Consider the following 20,087-nt stretch of genomic DNA (forward strand, 5'->3'; position numbering starts at 1 on the left):
ATTGGGGTAACAGTCACCCTGCTATAGTTCCAGGGGTACCCAGGGTACAAATAAACACTCACCCCAAATCTCCCCCTAACTGACCTTCAGACTGGGCCCCCTTAGCTCATAACAAGGTTACAGATATATAGAAACATTGGGGTGTGACCCTGCTATAGTTCCAGGGGTACCCAGGGCACAAATAAGCACTCACCCCAAATCTCCCTCTAACTGACCTTCAGACTGGGACCCCTTAGCTCATAACAAGGTTACAGATATATAGAAACATTGGGGTGTCACCCTGCTATAGTTCCAGGGGTACCCAGGACACAAATAAGCACTCACCCCAAATCTCCTCCTAACTGACCTTCAGACTGGGCCCCCTTAGCTCTTAACAAGGTTACAGATATATAGAAACATTGGGGTGTCATCCTGTTATAGTTCCAGGGGTACCCAGGGTACAAATAGGCACTCACCCCAAATCTCCCCCTAACTGACCTTCAGACTGGGCCCCCTTAGCTCATAACAAGGTTACAGATATATAGAAACATTGGGGTAACAATCACCCTGCTATAGTTCCAGGGGTACCCAGGGTACAAATAAGCACTCACCCCAAATCTCCCCCTAACTGACCTTCAGACTGGGCCCCCTTAGCTCATAACAAGGTTACAGATATATAGAAACATTGGGGTGTCACCCTGCTATAGTTCCAGGGGTACCCAGGGCACAAATAAACACTCACCCCAAATCTCTCCCTAACTGGCCTTCAGACTGGGCCCCCTTAGCTCATAACAAGGTTACAGATATATAGAAACATTGGGGTGTCACCCTGCTATAGTTCCAGGGGTACCCAGGGTACAAATAAGCACTCACCCCAAATCTCCCCCTAACTGACCTTCAGACTGGGCCCCCTTAGCTCATAACAAGGTTACAGATATATAGAAACATTGGGGTGTCACCCTGCTATAGTTCCAGGGGTACCCAGGGCACAAATAAACACTCACCCCAAATCTCTCCCTAACTGGCCTTCAGACTGGGCCCCCTTAGCTCATAACAAGGTTACAGATATATAGAAACATTGGGGTGTCACCCTGCTATAGTTCCAGGGGTACCCAGGGCACAAATAAACCCTCACCCAAATCTCCCCCTAACTAGCCTTATAATATGTATATATACCTATCAATATACTGACAATAAGTTGCATTTGTCAGTAGTAGAAACAGAAGTGCTATGCAGTGTAGAGCACATTGTGTCTATGACAGAGAGAAAGAGGCGGCTGTAGGACCCAGGGGCTGTTGGCGAGTGCAGATGAGGGGCAATGCTGTGCCCATAGCAGAGGCTGAATGAATAGGGGAGATGGGGAGAGAAAAGAAGAAGCTGGAATGGAATTGCTCTGCTGTTTCCTGGCAACTCTCCTGACGCAACAACAAAAAAAGTCATCACATAAGGAATAAGGGGGGAAAGCAAATTCTGGGAAGAGACAGAGAAGCCCGGAGCAGAGGGAGAGAATTCAGATCTGGACAGTTATAATAACCTGGAGCCTGGGAGGGACCTGCAGCATCTTGTGAATAGAAAACCTACAGGAGGGAGAAGAGGGTGAAGCAACTGGATGTGCCCCGTGTAATGACAACCCTGATGCCTCCATGGCCGGCACAATAGGTGAGTAACATGGGGCCGAAGTGATTCTGCTTCATTGTGCCCTCATCATGCACAGGCCTTGGCATTTTATAAAGGGGACCCATGCACTGGATATATATATATATATATATATAAATTATGTAGTCTGGATTTTATATTTGCAGAATAATGGCAGTAGAGGTACATCAGCACATCTGCATAATTCTCTCTATGTCCCACCTGAGCCCAACATGTGATAACATTATATCCATGTTATATCCATGTTATATCCATGTTATATCCGTGTTATTTCCATGTGATATCCATGTTATATCCGTGTTATTTCCATGTGATATCCATGTTATAGCCCTGCGGCGGCCACTCTGTCCTGATTCGTAACCGGCGTGGCCAACCTGCAGCCTCCCAACTGTCCCCCCAGCTCTTAGGAGGGGGATGCTGGGTATTGTAGTTGAGCAACAGTTGCACATTCCTGATTCTGAGGAATAGAGATTCCAACTGGGGATCTTGTGTGGCTGATAAGGGAGGGATCTGCACGTGTCCCCTGAAATTAAATATTCATGTCGTAATATTCCATAGGGATTATGTGGCTTGTGAGTTTATCAGAATTATAGTAGTCAGTAATCACAAGGCCCCATACTAAATTAGCGGCCCTCCAGCAGATCCCATTTACTATCCCACAATTCACCAGGGGCCCCTGGGAGTCCTGTAAACAAGTACAATTGCGGCGCAATGGGAAAAAAAAGTCATGGGAGGTCATGTGATTGCCACAATAAACCCATCTATTCATATAAAAGCTTTACACATATATATATATATATACAGTATATAAATATATTATATGTACATGTGTGTGTGTGGTTAGTATTGCTGCCTTGGTTTGATTCCAGGACAATCTAAATGGACTGCAGTTTGTATGCTCCCCTGTTGCCTGTGTTGGTTTGCTCCTCTTTCTTCTCACACTCACACAGGTTCATTGTTTATTGATGGCACCAACCCCAGGGCAGGGAGGGATGTGAGTCTGTGTAATGCGCTGTATTTACTTAATCTCAAAATTCTTACTAGACAAGGAGTACTTGGCCTTGATCCTGTGGCCCCCCAACACAATCCCACTTGGTGCCCCCCTCCAAAGCCACAGGGTCTCATTCCTCTTTTGTTTCTCCACTGCAGTTCCTATTAGAATGGAAACACATTTACACTGAAGGCTAAAATGGGGAGATTAGTCACCCAGTGACAAATCTCCTCTTGTTCGGGGCGACTAATCTCCCCGAACTGCCTTCCCTCTGGCTAGAAGGAAAATCACCGGCGGGATGGCACTAGGGGCGATTCGTTCTCCGAAGTCGCCCGAGGTTTCATTGTGAGGCAACTTCGGGCGACTTCTGAAAACAAAGTGCGGCTTTCATTCTAGATAGCAGGAAGGCAGGGTAAGGCAGTCGCCCCGAAAAAGAGGAGATTTGTCGCTGAGCGACTAATCTCCCCAAATCTGACCGCATGTCTCTGCCCATAAGGTATAGTAGGGAGAGATGGTGCCTATAGTAACAGTGGGATAATAGTCTCTGGGAAGGGAGTGTGACTGTGGGATAGCAGGTATAGTAGGGAGAGATGGTGCCTATAGTAACAGTGGATAATAGTCTCTGGGAAGGGAGTGTGACTGTGGGATAGCAGGTATAGTAGGGAGAGATGGTGCCTATAGTAACAGTGGATAATTGTCTCTGGGAAGGGAGTGTGACTGTGGGATAGCAGGTATAGTAGGGAGAGATGGTGCCTATAGTAACAGTGGATAATAGTCTCTGGGAAGGGAGTGTGACTGTGGGATAGCAGGTATAGTAGGGAGAGATGGTGCCTATAGTAACAGTGGATAATAGTCTTTGGGAAGGGAGTGTGACTGTGGGATAGCAGGTATAGTAGGGAGAGATGGTGCCTATAGTAACAGTGGATAATAGTCTTTGAGAAGGGAGTGTGACTGTGGGATAGCAGGTATAGTAGGGAGAGATGGTGCCTATAGTAACAGTGGGATAATAGTCTCTGGGAAGGGAGTGTGACTGTGGGATAGCAGGTATAGTAGGGAGAGAATTTTATTAAAATATTAAACAATTACAAAAGAAATACAATTACATTTCAATCAGATCAGAAGTAAGCAATAAATCAATAATACATCAAAAAGGAAAATAAACATTCCTACAAAGCATCATGTTTCCGCCATCAGCCCATAAACAAGATTTAACATTCTGGTTATGTTCATATAATGCATATCAGGAGCCATCTTTATGTTTCTTATTTAAATACTTGTCAGAACTTTTGCCTCCTGATCTTTTCACCTGAATCCTTATACCCGTCTCATGGCTCACAATCCCTCCTTCCTCCTCTTCCTCCTCCTCCTCCTCAAGGGACTCCCAATCTGCCTCCTGGGATTCAGAAATCTCTTCCCTCTTACTCTTTTTCCTACTGGAAATAACGGAAGGGAGACTTTTCCTTTTCTCAGGTGTTTCCTCTATTCTCGCCTCTTCTTCCTCTGCCAATTCCCCCCATGATTTCCCCCCTGGCAAAACAAACCTATTTTCAGTTTCAATGGGAATTACACCAGGACACTTATTCTCTTTAACTTTCTTCTTTGATTTGCTGCCCACCACTTTCCACTCATCCCTTCGTCTCCCCTTCTCCATGGGACATCAGTACCTTTGTCTTTTCACTCTTCCCTGTGTCACTCTTCCTTCCATCTTTCTCTGCCTCCTTCCCTCTCACCTCTGTTTGGGGCCCTCTAGCTGTTTCTCTTACCCCTTCTGCCCTCTCCTCCCTCCTTGTCCCAGTCTGTGGCAGGTTCTCCCCTGGCATTGGGGTGCTCATCTCCTGTGCCAAATTGGGACAAGCTCGCTGAATGTTGCGCCAGGCTTCGGGGCATGATCTATAAGCATGGCCTGACTTCATGCACAGGTTACACTTTATTGCCTGGACACATTCTTTGCTCGGGTGCCCAGTCTCCCCACACAAAGCACATTTCTGTACATTACATTTCATGGCATAATGCCTGTTGGACCCACATTTATAGCATAGTCTGGGCTGACCCACATAGAAGCAGACACCCCTTGTTTTCCCAATGAAAAACGAATTTGTGAGATGACTCTGAACATTTTTCTCTACATGCAGTTTAACTTGGACTTTATATCCCCCCGTCCAGAAACCCTCCTCATCAAACAGTCGCACCAGGGGGGATAAGACAGTGCACTGGCGCCTGAGCCATATGAGGACGTCCTGCTCATGTACCGTCTCATTCTTCATCATTATAGTCACTACTTTAGTTTCAGGTTTGGAGACAGGTATTACCCTAAACCCCTCCCACTCCTTGGCCTCTTTCTTCAGATGATACCTCCTCCAGAATTCCTCCAACCCTTGGGATAATTTAAAACTGACGTCAAATTCAATATCTGTGACACTTGTTAGAGCATAAATATCTTGTGGGGTGAAATCCAACAACTGTTTAATTATGTTTCTGGCAACAAACCTGCGCCCCGGGAAATCCTCTCTCTCATTCTCCCACTTAATTTTAACTACATTTATTCTCTTATCAATCTGATCATCAGAGTCATCTTCCCTCTCACGTGCGAAGAACCTCCTCCCTTCCCAAACATTACCTCCAGCAGCCCTCTCACTCCCACCTTGCACATTGCTCTCCCCAGCAGAATAAACACCATTTTTTCCCTGCCCTCCCCCACTCACTTGCATTGCATCAACCACATGCACCTCAGCTGCACCTCTCTCTGCAACTTGCTCCACACTGCCCCCAGCACTCACAGCATTCATTGCACTCACTCCCCCTTCAGCCAAAGCAGCCTCATCACTCACATGCATTGTATTAATTGCATTAATTGCATTCACCTGCACCTCACTGCCCCCAGCACTCACAGCAGCTGCACACACTATCAGTATGGTTATCATTATCAGTATGGTTATCAGTATGGTTATCATTATCAGTATGGTTATCAGTATGGTTATCAGGATTATTTTCAACACTATTATATTGTGTAATGTCTGTAGCACTGCTACATTCAGCAACAGTTTTTGAACCCTCTGTTTCATTAAGCAGTTCAGTAACTTTAAGCAGAGTCTCAGCAGTCACTTTGCCTTCCTGCATCTCCTTAAACCTCTGCAGGTTTCCATAAAGCTCCTTCCATGGCTCAATAACATTCAGAATGTCTTTAATGTAAGTCTCGGTCTCCTTCAAATCCTTATCAAGGAAAGTCAACTCCCGTAAAACCTGGTTTCTCCTCTCTCCTTTCAGCGACTGCAGTTCATCTATGAGATTATCAATGTCTCTGTTTAAACAGTTTTGTTTATCTTCCAAACTCCTCAGGTCCTCCAATGCTTTAATAATAGTGTCACACTGTATCACAGTCTCAGTCACTTTGGGAAAATTCCCTTCACTCACTTCTGCTTTCCCCATGGGGGTCACAGTCATTACCTGCTCAGTGTCCAGGGCCTCACGGTTTCCATGTTCCTCACTGGCAGCCGCCATTTCCAGGTCACCCAGAGCACTTTCTGCAACCTCCAGGGCCACACTGCACTCAGGCTCCATGTTGTCTGTAGCCATCTCCTGGTTGGTCAGAGCACTTTCTGCAACCTCCAGGGCCACACTACTCCTAGGCTCCTCACTGTCAGCAGCCATCTTGCAGCCATCAGACTCCACTCTCTCCTCCTGGCTTGCCTCTGTTGTAGCTCCGCAGCTCCCTGCAGTCACTCCAACACCAGCCTTCAGTTCTGCAGAGTCAGAGTCACTCTCCATGCCGCTTCTCGGACAGCTTTTTCTTTTCTTTTTCTTTCCTTTAATGGAGCAGGAAACCTTGCCCTTTGTTGTGCGTTCCACGGTCACCTCTATATTAGGATCAGTAGCCCTCCTGCTACTGCCTAAACGGGTCTTCACTGAATAACTTGCAGGCATAGTCTCCTTCTTCCCCATGGAGTGGGGAAAGGCAATAAAAACAAAGCAGAAGTGTCTACAATACTAACCCCCAGACCCAGCCGGGCCTAGGAAAAAGCCACAACTCCACAGAGCTCTCCAAACACCTCCTCACAGTAGCAGTAGTGATTAGAAAATGGCCTCTGGGAAGGGGGTGTGGCTGTGGGATAGCAGGTATAGTAGGGAGAGATGGTGCCTATAGTAACAGTGGATAATAGTCTCTGGGAAGGGAGTGTGACTGTGGGATAACAGGTATAGTAGGGAGAGATGGTGCCTATAGTAACAGTGGGATAATAGTCTCTGGGAAGGGAGTGAGACTGTGGGATAGCTGGTATAGTAGGGAGAGATGTGTCTATAGTAACAGTGGGATAATAGTCTCTGGGAAGGGAGTGTGACTGTGGGATAGCAGGTATAGTAGGGAGAGATGGTGCCTATAGTAACAGTGGATAATAGTCTCTGGGAAGGGAGTGTGACTGTGGGATAGCAGGTATAGTAGGGAGAGATGGTGCCTATAGTAACAGTGGATAATAGTCTCTGGGAAGGGAGTGTGACTGTGGGATAGCAGGTATAGTAGGGAGAGATGGTGTCTATAGTAACAGTGGATAATAGTCTCTGGGAAGGGAGTGTGACTGTGGGATAGCAGGTATAGTAGGGAGAGATGGTGTCTATAGTAACAGTGGGATAATAGTCTCTGGGAAGGGAGTGTGACTGTGGGATAGCAGGTATAGTAGGGAGAGATGGTGTCTATAGTAACAGTGGGATAATATTCTCTGGGAAGGGAGTGTGACTGTGGGACAGCAGGTATAGTAGGGAGAGATGGTGCCTATAGTAACAGTGGATAATAGTCTCTGGGAAGGGAGTGTGACTGTAGGATAGCAGGTATAGTAGGGAGAGATGGTGTCTATAGTAACAGTGGATAATAGTCTCTGGGAAGGGAGTGTGACTGTGGGATAGCAGGTATAGTAGGGAGAGATGGTGTCTATAGTAACGGTGGGATAATAGTCTCTGGTAAGGGAGTGTGACTGTGGGATAGCAGGTATAGTAGGGAGAGATGGTGCCTATAGTAACAGTGGATAATAGTCTCTGGGAAGGGAGTGTGACTGTGGGATAGCAGGTATAGTAGGGAGAGATGGTGCCTATAGTAACAGTGGATAATAGTCTCTGGGAAGGGAGTGTGACTGTGGGGTAGCAGGTATAGTAGGGAGAGATGGTGTCTATAGTAACAGTGGGATAAAAGTCTCTGGGAAGGGAGTGTGACTGTGGGATAGCAGGTATAGTAGGGAGAGATGGCGTCTAAACTAACAGTGGATAATAGTCTCTGGGAAGGGAGTGTGACTGTGGGATAGCAGGTATAGTAGGGAGAGATGGTGCCTATAGTAACAGTGGATAATAGTCTCTGGGAAGGGAGTGTGACTGTGGGATAGCAGGTATAGTAGGGAGAGATGGTGCCTATAGTAACAGTGGGATAATAGTCTCTGGGAAGGGAGTGTGACTGTGGGATAGCAGGTATAGTAGGGAGAGATGGTGTCTATAGTAACAGTGGATAATAGTCTCTGGGAAGGGAGTGTGACTGTGGGATAGCAGGTATAGTAGATGGAGATGGTGCCTATAGTAACAGTGGGATAATAGTCTCTGGGAAGGGAGTGTGACTGTGGGATAGCAGGTATAGTAGGGAGAGATAGTACCTATAGTAACAGTGGATAATAGCCTCTGGGAAGGGAATGTGACTGTGGGATAGCAGGTATAGTAGGGAGAGATGGTGCCTATAGTAACAGTGGATAATAGTCTCTGGGAAGGGAGTGTGACTGTGGGATAACAGGTATAGTAGGGAGAGATGGTGTCTATAGTAACAGTGGGATAATATTCTCTGGGAAGGGAGTGTGACTGTGGGATAGCAGGTATAGTAGGGAGAGATGGTGCCTATAGTAACAGTGGATAATAGTCTCTGGGAAGGGAGTGTGACTGTAGGATAGCAGGTATAGTAGGGAGAGATGGTGTCTATAGTAACAGTGGATAATAGTCTCTGGGAAGGGAGTGTGACTGTGGGATAGCAGGTATAGTAGGGAGAGATGGTGTCTATAGTAACGGTGGGATAATAGTCTCTGGTAAGGGAGTGTGACTGTGGGATAGCAGGTATAGTAGGGAGAGATGGTGCCTATAGTAACAGTGGATAATAGTCTCTGGGAAGGGAGTGTGACTGTGGGGTAGCAGGTATAGTAGGGAGAGATGGTGCCTATAGTAACAGTGGGATAAAAGTCTCTGGGAAGGGAGTGTGACTGTGGGATAGCAGGTATAGTAGGGAGAGATGGTGTCTAAACTAACAGTGGATAATAGTCTCTGGGAAGGGAGTGTGACTGTGGGATAGCAGGTATAGTAGGGAGAGATGGTGCCTATAGTAACAGTGGATAATAGTCTCTGGGAAGGGAGTGTGACTGTGGGATAGCAGGTATAGTAGGGAGAGATGGTGCCTATAGTAACAGTGGGATAATAGTCTCTGGGAAGGGAGTGTGACTGTGGGATAGCAGGTATAGTAGGGAGAGATGGTGTCTATAGTAACAGTGGATAATAGTCTCTGGGAAGGGAGTGTGACTGTGGGATAGCAGGTATAGTAGGGAGAGATGGTGCCTATAGTAACAGTGGGATAATAGTCTCTGGGAAGGGAGTGTGACTGTGGGATAGCAGGTATAGTAGGGAGAGATAGTGCCTATAGTAACAGTGGATAATAGTCTCTGGGAAGGGAGTGTGACTGTGGGATAGCAGGTATAGTAGGGAGAGATGGTGCCTATAGTAACAGTGGGATAATAGTCTCTGGGAAGGGAGTGTGACTGTGGGATAACAGGTATAGTAGGGAGAGATGGTGTCTATAGTAACAGTGGGATAATATTCTCTGGGAAGGGAGTGTGACTGTGGGATAGCAGGTATAGTAGGGAGAGATGGTGCCTATAGTAACAGTGGATAATAGTCTCTGGGAAGGGAGTGTGACTGTGGGATAGCAGGTAGAGTAGGGAGAGATGGTGCCTATAGTAACAGTGGGATTATAGTCTCTGGGAAGGGAGTGTGACTGTGGGACAGCAGGTATAGTAGGGAGAGATGGTGCCTATAGTAACAGTGGATAATAGTCTCTGGGAAGGGAGTGTGACTGTGGGACAGCAGGTATAGTAGGGAGAGATGGTGCCTATAGTAACAGTGGATAATAGTCTTTGGGAATGGAGTGTGACTGTGGGATAGCAGGTATAGTAGGGAGAGATGGTGCCTATAGTAACAGTGGATAATAGTCTCAGGGAAGGGAGTGTGACTGTGGGATAGCAGGTATAGAAGGGAGAGATGGTGCCCTATAGTAACAGTGGGATAATAGTCTCAGGGAAGGGAGTGTGACTGTGGGATAGCAGGTATAGTAGGGAGAGATGGTGTCTATAGTAACAGTGGGATAATAGTCTCTGGGAAGGGAGTGTGACTGTGGGATAGCAGGTATAGTAGGGAGAGATGGTGCCTATAGTAACAGTGGATAATAGTCTCAGGGAAGGGAGTGTGACTGTGAGATAGCAGGTATAGTAGGGAGAGATGGTGTCTATAGTAACAGTGGGATAATAGTCTCTGGGAAGGGAGTGTGACTGTGGGATAGCAGGTATAGTAGGGAGAGATGGTGCCTATAGTAACAGTGGATAATAGTCTCAGGGAAGGGAGTGTGACTGTGGGATAGCAGGTACAGTAGGGAGAGATGATGCCTATAGTAACAGTGGATAATAGTCTCTGGGAAGGGAGTGTGACTGTGGGATAGCAGGTATAGTAGGGAGAGATGGTGCCTATAGTAACAGTGGATAATAGTCTCTGGGAAGGGAGTGTGACTGTGGGATAGCAGGTATAGTAGGGAGAGATGGTGCCTATAGTAACAGTGGATAATAGTCTTTGGGAAGGGAGTGTGACTGTGGGATAGCAGGTATAGTAGGGAGAGATGGTGCCTATAGTAACAGTGGATAATAGTCTTTGGGAAGGGAGTGTGACTGTGGGATAGCAGGTATAGTAGGGAGAGATGGTGCCTATAGTAACAGTGGGATAATAGTCTCTGGGAAGGGAGTGTGACTGTGGGATAGCAGGTATAGTAGGGAGAGATGGTGCCTATAGTAACAGTGGATAATAGTCTCTGGGAAGGGAGTGTGACTGTAGGATAGCAGGTATAGTAGGGAGAGATGGTGTCTATAGTAACAGTGGATAATAGTCTCTGGGAAGGGAGTGTGACTGTGGGATAGCAGGTATAGTAGGAAGAGACGGTGTCTATAGTAACAGTGGGATAATAGTCTCTGGGAAGGGAGTGTGACTGTGGGATAGCAGGTATAGTAGGGAGAGATGGTGTCTAAACTAACAGTGGATAATAGTCTCTGGGAAGGGAGTGTGACTGTGGGATAGCAGGTATAGTAGGGAGAGATGGTGCCTATAGTAACAGTGGATAATAGTCTCTGGGAAGGGAGTGTGACTGTGGGATAGCAGGTATAGTAGGGAGAGATGGTGCCTATAGTAACAGTGGGATAATAGTCTCTGGGAAGGGAGTGTGACTGTGGGATAGCAGGTATAGTAGGGAGAGATGGTGTCTATAGTAACAGTGGATAATAGTCTCTGGGAAGGGAGTGTGACTGTGGGATAGCAGGTATAGTAGGGAGAGATGGTGCCTATAGTAACAGTGGGATAATAGTCTCTGGGAAGGGAGTGTGACTGTGGGATAGCAGGTATAGTAGGGAGAGATAGTGCCTATAGTAACAGTGGATAATAGCCTCTGGGAAGGGAATGTGACTGTGGGATAGCAGGTATAGTAGGGAGAGATGGTGCCTATAGTAACAGTGGGATAATAGTCTCTGGGAAGGGAGTGTGACTGTGGGATAGCAGGTATAGTAGGGAGAGATGGTGCCTATAGTAACAGTGGGATAATAGCCTCTGGGAAGGGAATGTGACTGTGGGATAGCAGGTATAGTAGGGAGAGATGGTGCCTATAGTAACAGTGGGATAATAGTCTCTGGGAAGGGAGTGTGACTGTGGGATAGCAGGTATAGTAGGGAGAGATGGTGCCTATAGTAACAGTGGATAATAGTCTCTGGGAAGGGAGTGTGACTGTGGGATAGCAGGTATAGTAGGAAGAGACGGTGTCTATAGTAAGAGTGGATAATAGTCTCTGGGAAGGGAGTGTGACTGTGGGATAGCAGGTATAGTAGGGAGAGATGGTGTCTATAGTAACAGTGGATAATAGTCTCTGGGAAGGGAGTGTGACTGTGGGATAGCAGGTATAGTAGGGAGAGATGGTGCCTATAGTAACAGTGGATAATAGTCTCTGGGAAGGGAGTGTGACTGTGGGATAGCAGGTTATAGTAGGGAGAGATGGTGTCTATAGTAACAGTGGATAATAGTCTCTGGGAAGGGAGTGTGACTGTGGGATAGCAGGTATAGTAGGGAGAGATGGTGCCTATAGTAACAGTGGATAATAGTCTCTGGGAAGGGAGTGTGACTGTGGGATAGCAGGTATAGTAGGAAGAGACGGTGTCTATAGTAAGAGTGGATAATAGTCTCTGGGAAGGGAGTGTGACTGTGGGATAGCAGGTATAGTAGGGAGAGATGGTGTCTATAGTAACAGTGGATAATAGTCTCTGGGAAGGGAGTGTGACTGTGGGATAGCAGGTATAGTAGGGGAGAGATGGTGCCTATAGTAACAGTGGATAATAGTCTCTGGGAAGGGAGTGTGACTGTGGGATAGCAGGTATAGTAGGGAGAGATGGTGTCTATAGTAACAGTGGATAATAGTCTCTGGGAAGGGAGTGTGACTGTGGGATAGCAGGTATAGTAGGGAGAGATGGTGCCTATAGTAACAGTGGATAATAGTCCTCTGGAAGGGAGTGTGACTGTGGGATAGCAGGTATAGTAGGAAGAGACGGTGTCTATAGTAAGAGTGGATAATAGTCTCTGGGAAGGGAGTGTGACTGTGGGATAGCAGGTATAGTAGGGAGAGATGGTGTCTATAGTAACAGTGGATAATAGTCTCTGGGAAGGGAGTGTGACTGTGGGATAGCAGGTATAGTAGGGAGAGATGGTGCCTATAGTAACAGTGGATAATAGTCTCTGGGAAGGGAGTGTGACTGTGGGATAGCAGGTATAGTAGGGAGAGATGGTGTCTATAGTAACAGTGGATAATATTCTCTGGGAACGGAGTGTGACTGTTAGATAGCAGGTATAGTAGGGAGAGATGGTGCCTATAGTAACAGAGTCTCGGGGAAGGAGGATACTTTTTAAAAAATAAGCCATCGGCAATAACAACCCCAGTCACAGAGGAGGTGGGGAGTGTTAAAGATGGCAATTAATAAGGAATTATATTTTAGTTTCAGTTTCTACAAAAGATAACAAGTCTGGTTAGAGCCCTTAAGGATGTTAATAATGATGAACAATTGGACTTAAGTTACAAACACAATATAACATGGATACTGTTTGTAAAGGAGACACATCCATTAGTCACTATCTCATTTAGTCCTTTAATTGCTATTTAGCCTGTAAATGATCCAGTGAGAACAATCAGATGTCTATTCTCCTCTGAGGGGTAAATACATTCCTTAAAGGAGAGTGTGACTTTCCTCTGCCCTTTAGTTTGTATGTGTCTATAGCAGCACACAGCTTGACAAGAAATGAACACAAACAGGGGTGCAAATAATACGGATGAGACAGTGGAAATAAACACATCTATGCTTCAGTATTCAATACACAGTTGGGATGAGGTTTCCGGCCCAAAGAGCTTATGATCTATTAGAAAAAGGCAACGGATAGAAACAACCTAGTAACCTATAGCAACCAATGAGCAGGTAGCATTGACTGCATCTGTTATTACATTATCCCTGTAGAGCTTAATCCTTCAAGTCAGACTCATTGGATATATATATATTTCTATTTATTGAATTGATGCTGGTGTTGTGCCAATTGCCATCAGGTACATGAGCTCTGCCAGTCCCCGTCCATAACAAATATGTGCAGATTAGTCCCTTATATTGATGCTCTGATATAAAACAAGGAATAACATTTGTATTGACTTGTTGCAGTTTAATAATTAACTTAAAGGGTAAGTACACCTTTCAGTTAATTATTAGTATGTTATAGAATGGCTAATTCTAAGCAACTTTTCAAATGGCCTTCATTTTTTCTTTTTTTTATGTTTTTTTAATTATTTGCCTTCTTCTTCTGACTCTTTCCAGCTTTCAAGAGGGGGTCACTGACCCCATCTAACAACTTCCATTCTGGGCTAGAAATTGTGAGATGTGATATGGTGAGACACAGAAAAATGACCCATAGTCATGTACTGTTCTTGTATCACTTGTTTTGATAGTTTTTTTCCGTATTTCTGCAGTTTATAGTTTAGGATTCCTGCACAGTGGGGCGCCAGGTAAAATAACAACTGCCAATGAGATAATATCATTTAACCACAGGAGTGTTATTGGCAAAGACCCGTTCACTCTTGGCAAAGTGCTAATACACAGGCAACTCCAGATACAATCACGTTCTGCAATAGTCACCCTGCTATAGTTCCAGGGGTACCCAGGGCACAAAAAAAAACACTCACCCCAAATCTCCCCCTAACTGATCTTTAGACTGGGCCCCCTTAGCTCATAACAAAGTTACAGATATATAGAAACATTGGGGTGTCACCCTGCTTTAGTTCCAGGGGTACCCAGGACACAAATAAGCACTCACCCCAAATCTCCCCCTAACTGACCTTCAGACTGGGCCCCCTTAGCTCATAACAAGGTTACAGATATATGGAAACATTGGGGTAACAGTTATCCTGCTATAATTCCAGGGGTACCCAGGGCACAAATAAGCACTCACCCCAAATCTCCCCCTAACTGACCTTCAGACTGGGCCCCCTTAGCTCATAACAAGGTTACAGATATATAGAAACATTGGGGTGTCACCCTGCTATAGTTTCAGGGGTACACAGGGTACAAATAAACACTCACCCCAAATCTCCCCCTAACTGACCTTCAGGCTGGGCCCCCTTAGCTCATAACAACGTTACAGATATATAGAAACATTGGGGTAACAGTCACCCTGCTATAGTTCCAGGGGTACCCAGGGCACAAATAAGCACTCACCCCAAATCTCACCCCCTAACTGACCTTCAGACTCGGCCCCCTTAGCTCATAACAAGGTTACAGATATATAGAAACATTGGGGTAACAGTCACCCTGCTATAGTTCCAGGGGTACCCAGGGTACAAATAAGCACTCACCCCAAATCTGCCCCTAACTGGCCTCCAGGTTGGACCCCCTTAGCTCATAATAATGTTACAGATATATAGAAATGTTGGGGTCAGTATTCTCTCCAGTATAAGGTCATATTGGCATTTGTCCAAAGTTTCACTCTAATTACCTTTTGGACAAGTCGTCTGCTCCCCTCTAGTTGAGGCAACCCCACAATTTTGGAACATCTGCCCTTACCTAAAATGTATTGAGCTATTTGGGTCAGTGATAAAACCATACCTCCCTTCCTTCCTATAACTGCAGCCAGATTGGGGGGCACCATGAGAGGAACCCAGTGCAACTGCAACTATACAAATAATCAGGGGCTCCGCTGGCACTTTTATGGTAGTAGGGGATTAAAGAAAGGGGAGTAGAACAGAAATGAAAGAGAAGGAATAAGAGAGAGACATGATGCATTGACAGGAACCAGACAAGCCTTTGGGTGGGGGGTGCATCTCTCCTGGGTGCTATAGAACTCTTCCTTTATTTCTGCTCCTCTTTGTGAGGACCACTAGGTTCCTTTATGTTTCCCATTCAGCTTTGTGCAAGTCATTCACAGCTTCAGAAAGGCATTGAACTGGGCTTATTTGCTTAAGAGTGGGAGTGGATGAATGGGAGGATGTGCCGGAGGCATAAAAGCAGCAGCAGACTGTGTCTTGTCTATGAATCGGCTCGGAGGTATCACTGGAGAGGTGAGCCGCTCATTTCTTCCTCTCTCTTTACTTCTTTTTATCTCAGTGGGTTTTCAGCCCTCATATACTGTCATATTCTGCTTCCCGTTCTCTGGGACAAGACTCCCCGGACAGTAGAACAATATAATCAGAGAAATGCAATATGCTGGGGTACACTGACTGCTGCTACATTGCTTCAAGAGTCAGAACCAGGGAACAGAATGAGATGGATAAACACTGCTTTTAATTTCAGTTTTATGTAAAAATTACTTTAAATTGAAACCGCTGAAACATTTTCACATGAAGAGTTCTTAAGAGTTATATTTTCTTTCATTGTGCAAAAAACTGTTTTGGGTGGAGTTTCTTTTTGAAGCATAAGTAAACCTTAAAAATAAGTGAATGTAAAATTGATGAGGGAGCTATTCTAAGCACTTCTGCCATGTACATTCATTGTTTATTTTCTTTTAATTGCAAGATATTAAGGGATACATGGACTGTTAATATGAATGAATTTTGTTACAACAGCGCCACCTGCTGGTCATTTTCCCACCAGTCTGACCAGCAAGTAGTCAAGGAAGTTGTCAGGAGAAAGAAAGAGGCTGATGTTCTTCTGCTTAGGAAAGATGACAATCAGTAGGTAAAGGTGGCCATAGACACATAGACACACAGATTCTCGATTTGTATGTTTTTCGGATCGTGTGTGGTGTGTGCCGACATCTTTCATCCAGCGGAGATTGGTCAATCGGTCAGGTTTGATTTTGACCAGACCGATCCCGCCAGAGCCCATGGAACATCGTAATCGGATCGTTCGGCCATACAGCCGAACAATCAGATTACCCCCGATATAGCCATGCTCGTTAATGAAATATCGGGGAAAGATCTGCTCGTTTGGCGATGTTGCCAAACGAGCGGATCTTTGCATCTATGGCCACCTTAACTCAACTTGGCCAGTTTGGGCTTATCTCATCTTTCATTGCTGAACATGTTTGTTGGCATATATATCACTTTGCAATCCTGCTTTGTGGACCTTTGCCCGTTTTTACCTCTCAACGGGTGAGTGCAATCTCAGTGATAGCCCTTGGGCCAATGATTGGACCTCAGGGACCTTTGAGGAGCTCTAAATCCCACGTTCCTTCCATGGTCCAAGGTGGTTCAATGCCTATGGGCTTATCTTGTCCTACTCTACCAGATCTCAATTTCGATTGCCCATAATTTGGGTTGATACAGAGATCTCTTCTATAAATGCAAATTCTCCTCCTGTTATTGTGAACTTGAGGTGCCTTTGTGCAGTCAGAGGTTCTTCACCACCTATATTTGTCCCTACTGACCTATCTGTCACATCTTAATCTGCCTGAATTCGACAACCCCAGACAGTTTCAGGGTAGAGAACATAATGTTTTGTCACCCAGACCATCATATACAGTATTTCATTCTGTTATGAGCCATGGATATATTTATCCTTAAATTTAGGGTGTACAACTCTACAACTGCCATCTCTGAACTGCCAGCATCCTCACTGTATCACTGCTTAAAATTCAGAGCATGTTGATAATCTACTTCTCCTTTAATAAAACAGAGATTTAGGAGAAGTGTCCTCAAACAGCCTCAAGCATTTACCCCATCGTCGCCATGGATTCTTCTTAAAGGAGAAGTCTTCCTTACAAAGGAACTTTTTGCACATGGAGCAGAAAATGGCATTGTAGTACAGCTTGCTACAGGTCTTTTGGGGGTGTTTTATATTTTGTGTTAGAACAAAATGTGATTAAAAGTCTTGTTTTTCTGAGGACAGAAGAGCAATATAGATTGGGGGTTATGAAATGCAGAAATGCAGCTTCTCTAACTAATAAATAGACCCCTTCCATTTTTTTTTTAAAAAAACTATATTTGAAGCTTTATTTGTGAAACATATACTGCAGAGGAGTGGAGTTTTTATTGTGATGACAGTTGCCCTTTAAGGGTTTTGCTGTTAATACAAAAGGAAAGTATGAATTCTAATCATGACACTCTACAAACAAACCTTCCGTGAGTACCACATAATGCCTTTAATGGGAACACCCTTTGTTCCTTTGCATTGGACTAATAATATACCTGAAAAAAATACATTCTGGTACCAAAACTCAGTAAGTGGTTTTAACAGCTCACATGAACGTATGACACATTAACATTCTTTTTAATTTGGTATGGCCCAGTCTAACAATACTGCTATTACTTTGGTATGGTCCATCCTGTCCATATCAGTGTTCACCTGGCATGGCACAGCCCAGTTATAGTGCTATTTGTTTGGTATGGTCCACCTGACAATATCAGTGGTCATTTGGGATAGTCCATCCTGAATGTATTTTGTTATTTATGTTATTTTGGCATGGCATAGCCTAACTGTACTGCCATTTCATTGGTATGGTCCAGGCTGACTGTAATGGTTTTTATTTGGTATGGTCCATTCTGACTACATTAGTGTTCATTTGGTATGGTCCATCCTAAGGATAGCAGTGGAATCAGCCAGATTTACATTACCTTGCTTCATGCTGAGCACGTAATAATGATCTTGGCATTTTAGCACAGTGAAAATGGGAAAGGGTAGAATGTGGAATGAGATATTGTGTTTCTCAAAACTGGGAATCCCCAATTAAGCTCTCTGGACCCCCAAGCAGGGTTCCTACAGATTAGATTGTTTTGCTTTGGTCCCAACCTTTATCCATGTCTCATCAGGCCTGGAAACAAAAGACTTTGACCTCTGTATTCTGTACTACAGCTGGAAACCTCTACAGGGCCCACTTTCATACCTCCCAACTGTCCCATTTTTAGAGGGACAGTCCCTCTTTTGACAGCTGAACCCGCAGTCCCTAGTTTGCACTGGAAAGTCACTTTCTCTGCACTGAACAGCCAGAAAAAGAAACAATGTTTCTAACTTAATTGGCTTTTGGCAGAGAGCCCAGAACAGCCACAGCTGCAGATACGATACTTTTGTAACAATTTTGAGATAAGCAAATAAGTTATTGTAACAATATAAGATAACAGATCCCTTGGGAGAAGTTAGATTCACAGCTTAAAGGGCAATTCAACTTCATTATCAAAACTTTAATAACTGATAAAAATAGGTTCAAACTTTCATAGCCTGCCAAATTTTGTAACATGAACATGGTAATTAGGGGGTGTGGCCACAACATGGGCATGGCCAAAAATATTTTGTTGCGCTATGTGTGTCAACTTTTTTGTCTCTCTTTTTATTTCCAAAATGTTTGGAGGTTTGCTTTCACAACTTTCCCTGTCTGTATTGGGCATTACCCTTTTCTCCCATACTTAAAGGGGTGGGTCACCTTTCAGTTAGTTTTTAGTATATTATACAGTTGTTAATTCTCAGCAACTTTTCAATTGGCCTTCATTTTTTGCCTTTTTTTAAATTATTTTTTTAATTATTTACTGTCTTTGTCTGACAGCTTTCAGATGGAGTCACTGATTTATTGTTATTTCTACATTTTATTCCTCATATTTCTATTCAGGCCTCACCTATTCATATTCCAGTCTCTTATTCAAATCACTGCATGGTTGCTAGGGGAATTTGGACCCTAGCAATCAGACGGCTGAAATTGCAAACTGGAGAGCTGCTGAATAAAAAGCTAAATAACTCCAAACTACAAATAATAAAAAATTATAACCAGAGTCAAATTGTCTCAGGATATCACTCTCTACATCATACTGATTTTATTTTAATTTAAAAGTAAACAACCCCCCTCCTTTTTCCTTCCCAGCCGAGAGGCAACATACAAACTAACAGGAACTGTTTAATGATTCCCCCTTCCCAGTTATGTCTTACTAATTGCTCACAGCTCGGCCTCCAACTGAAAGGACCCTGGATAACTAATCCTGTTGTGTAGCAAAATCTCATTCTCTCCCATTATAGGGCTTATTCTTTAAAAAGAACCAAAGTGCAAAAAAAAAAATGGGTGCAGGCACCATGTGTTTTTAGCACAGCTTTAAAGGGATGGTTCACTTTTAAATTTACTTTTAGTATGTTATAGGGTGTCCTATTCCTAGCAACTTTGCAATTGGTCTTCATTATTTATTCTTTAAAGTGTTTTAATAATATGCTTTGTTTTTCTGCCTCCTTGCAGTTTTCAAATAGGGGGGGGGGTATAGGGGGGGGGGGTCACTGACCCCGGCAGTCAAAAGTGACCGTTCTTTGAGGCTGCAATTCTATTATTATTGCTTTTTCATTCCTTATCTTTCTATAAATTCCTTCTCCTATTCTTATCCCATTCTCTCATTCAAACCACTGCTTTGGTTGCTATGGCCTGGAGAACAGCTGCTGAAATTGCAAACTGGAGAGCAGCTCTACCAAAATGAGAATAAAGGGAAAGTAAACCCTCTTTATCAATAGCATTTATATAGCCTTGATGACTAGGTCCCAGTTGCAAGAACTTTCCGCCTGTGCATGGGATTAAGACAATATCTCTCTGGGTAAATATTATATATACTGTAGGTCCAAATACTTCTCTCCTCTGCCCAGAAGTGGTGTTTCCCTGACTGTGGCACTGGGCAGAGGTGGTTACAAATAGACTAGTTTCCATTGGAGAAGTTAAAATTAGAAAT

The 20,087-nt window shown here is 44.4% G+C and overlaps 1 protein-coding gene across 2 annotated transcripts in view; it reads left to right on the top strand.

Annotated features, from left to right (window-relative positions):
* The first annotated feature begins 1,293 nt into the window (after window positions 1-1,293).
* fam167a.S (family with sequence similarity 167 member A S homeolog) overlaps window positions 1,294-20,087 on the top strand; it is a 38,914-nt gene continuing 20,120 nt past the window's right edge. The window contains exon 1 of one of the 2 annotated variants that reach the window (XM_041565099.1): window positions 1,294-1,638. The gene's annotated coding sequence lies outside the window, so the exon portion shown is untranslated. Of the gene's footprint in view, window positions 1,639-15,384; window positions 15,519-20,087 lie in introns of those variants that run through there. The other variant, XM_018266013.2, reaches the window with a different exon arrangement.

The sequence above is a fragment of the Xenopus laevis genome, chromosome 5S (assembly GCF_017654675.1).
Source record: "Xenopus laevis strain J_2021 chromosome 5S, Xenopus_laevis_v10.1, whole genome shotgun sequence".
NCBI classification, from domain to species: domain Eukaryota; kingdom Metazoa; phylum Chordata; class Amphibia; order Anura; family Pipidae; genus Xenopus; species Xenopus laevis.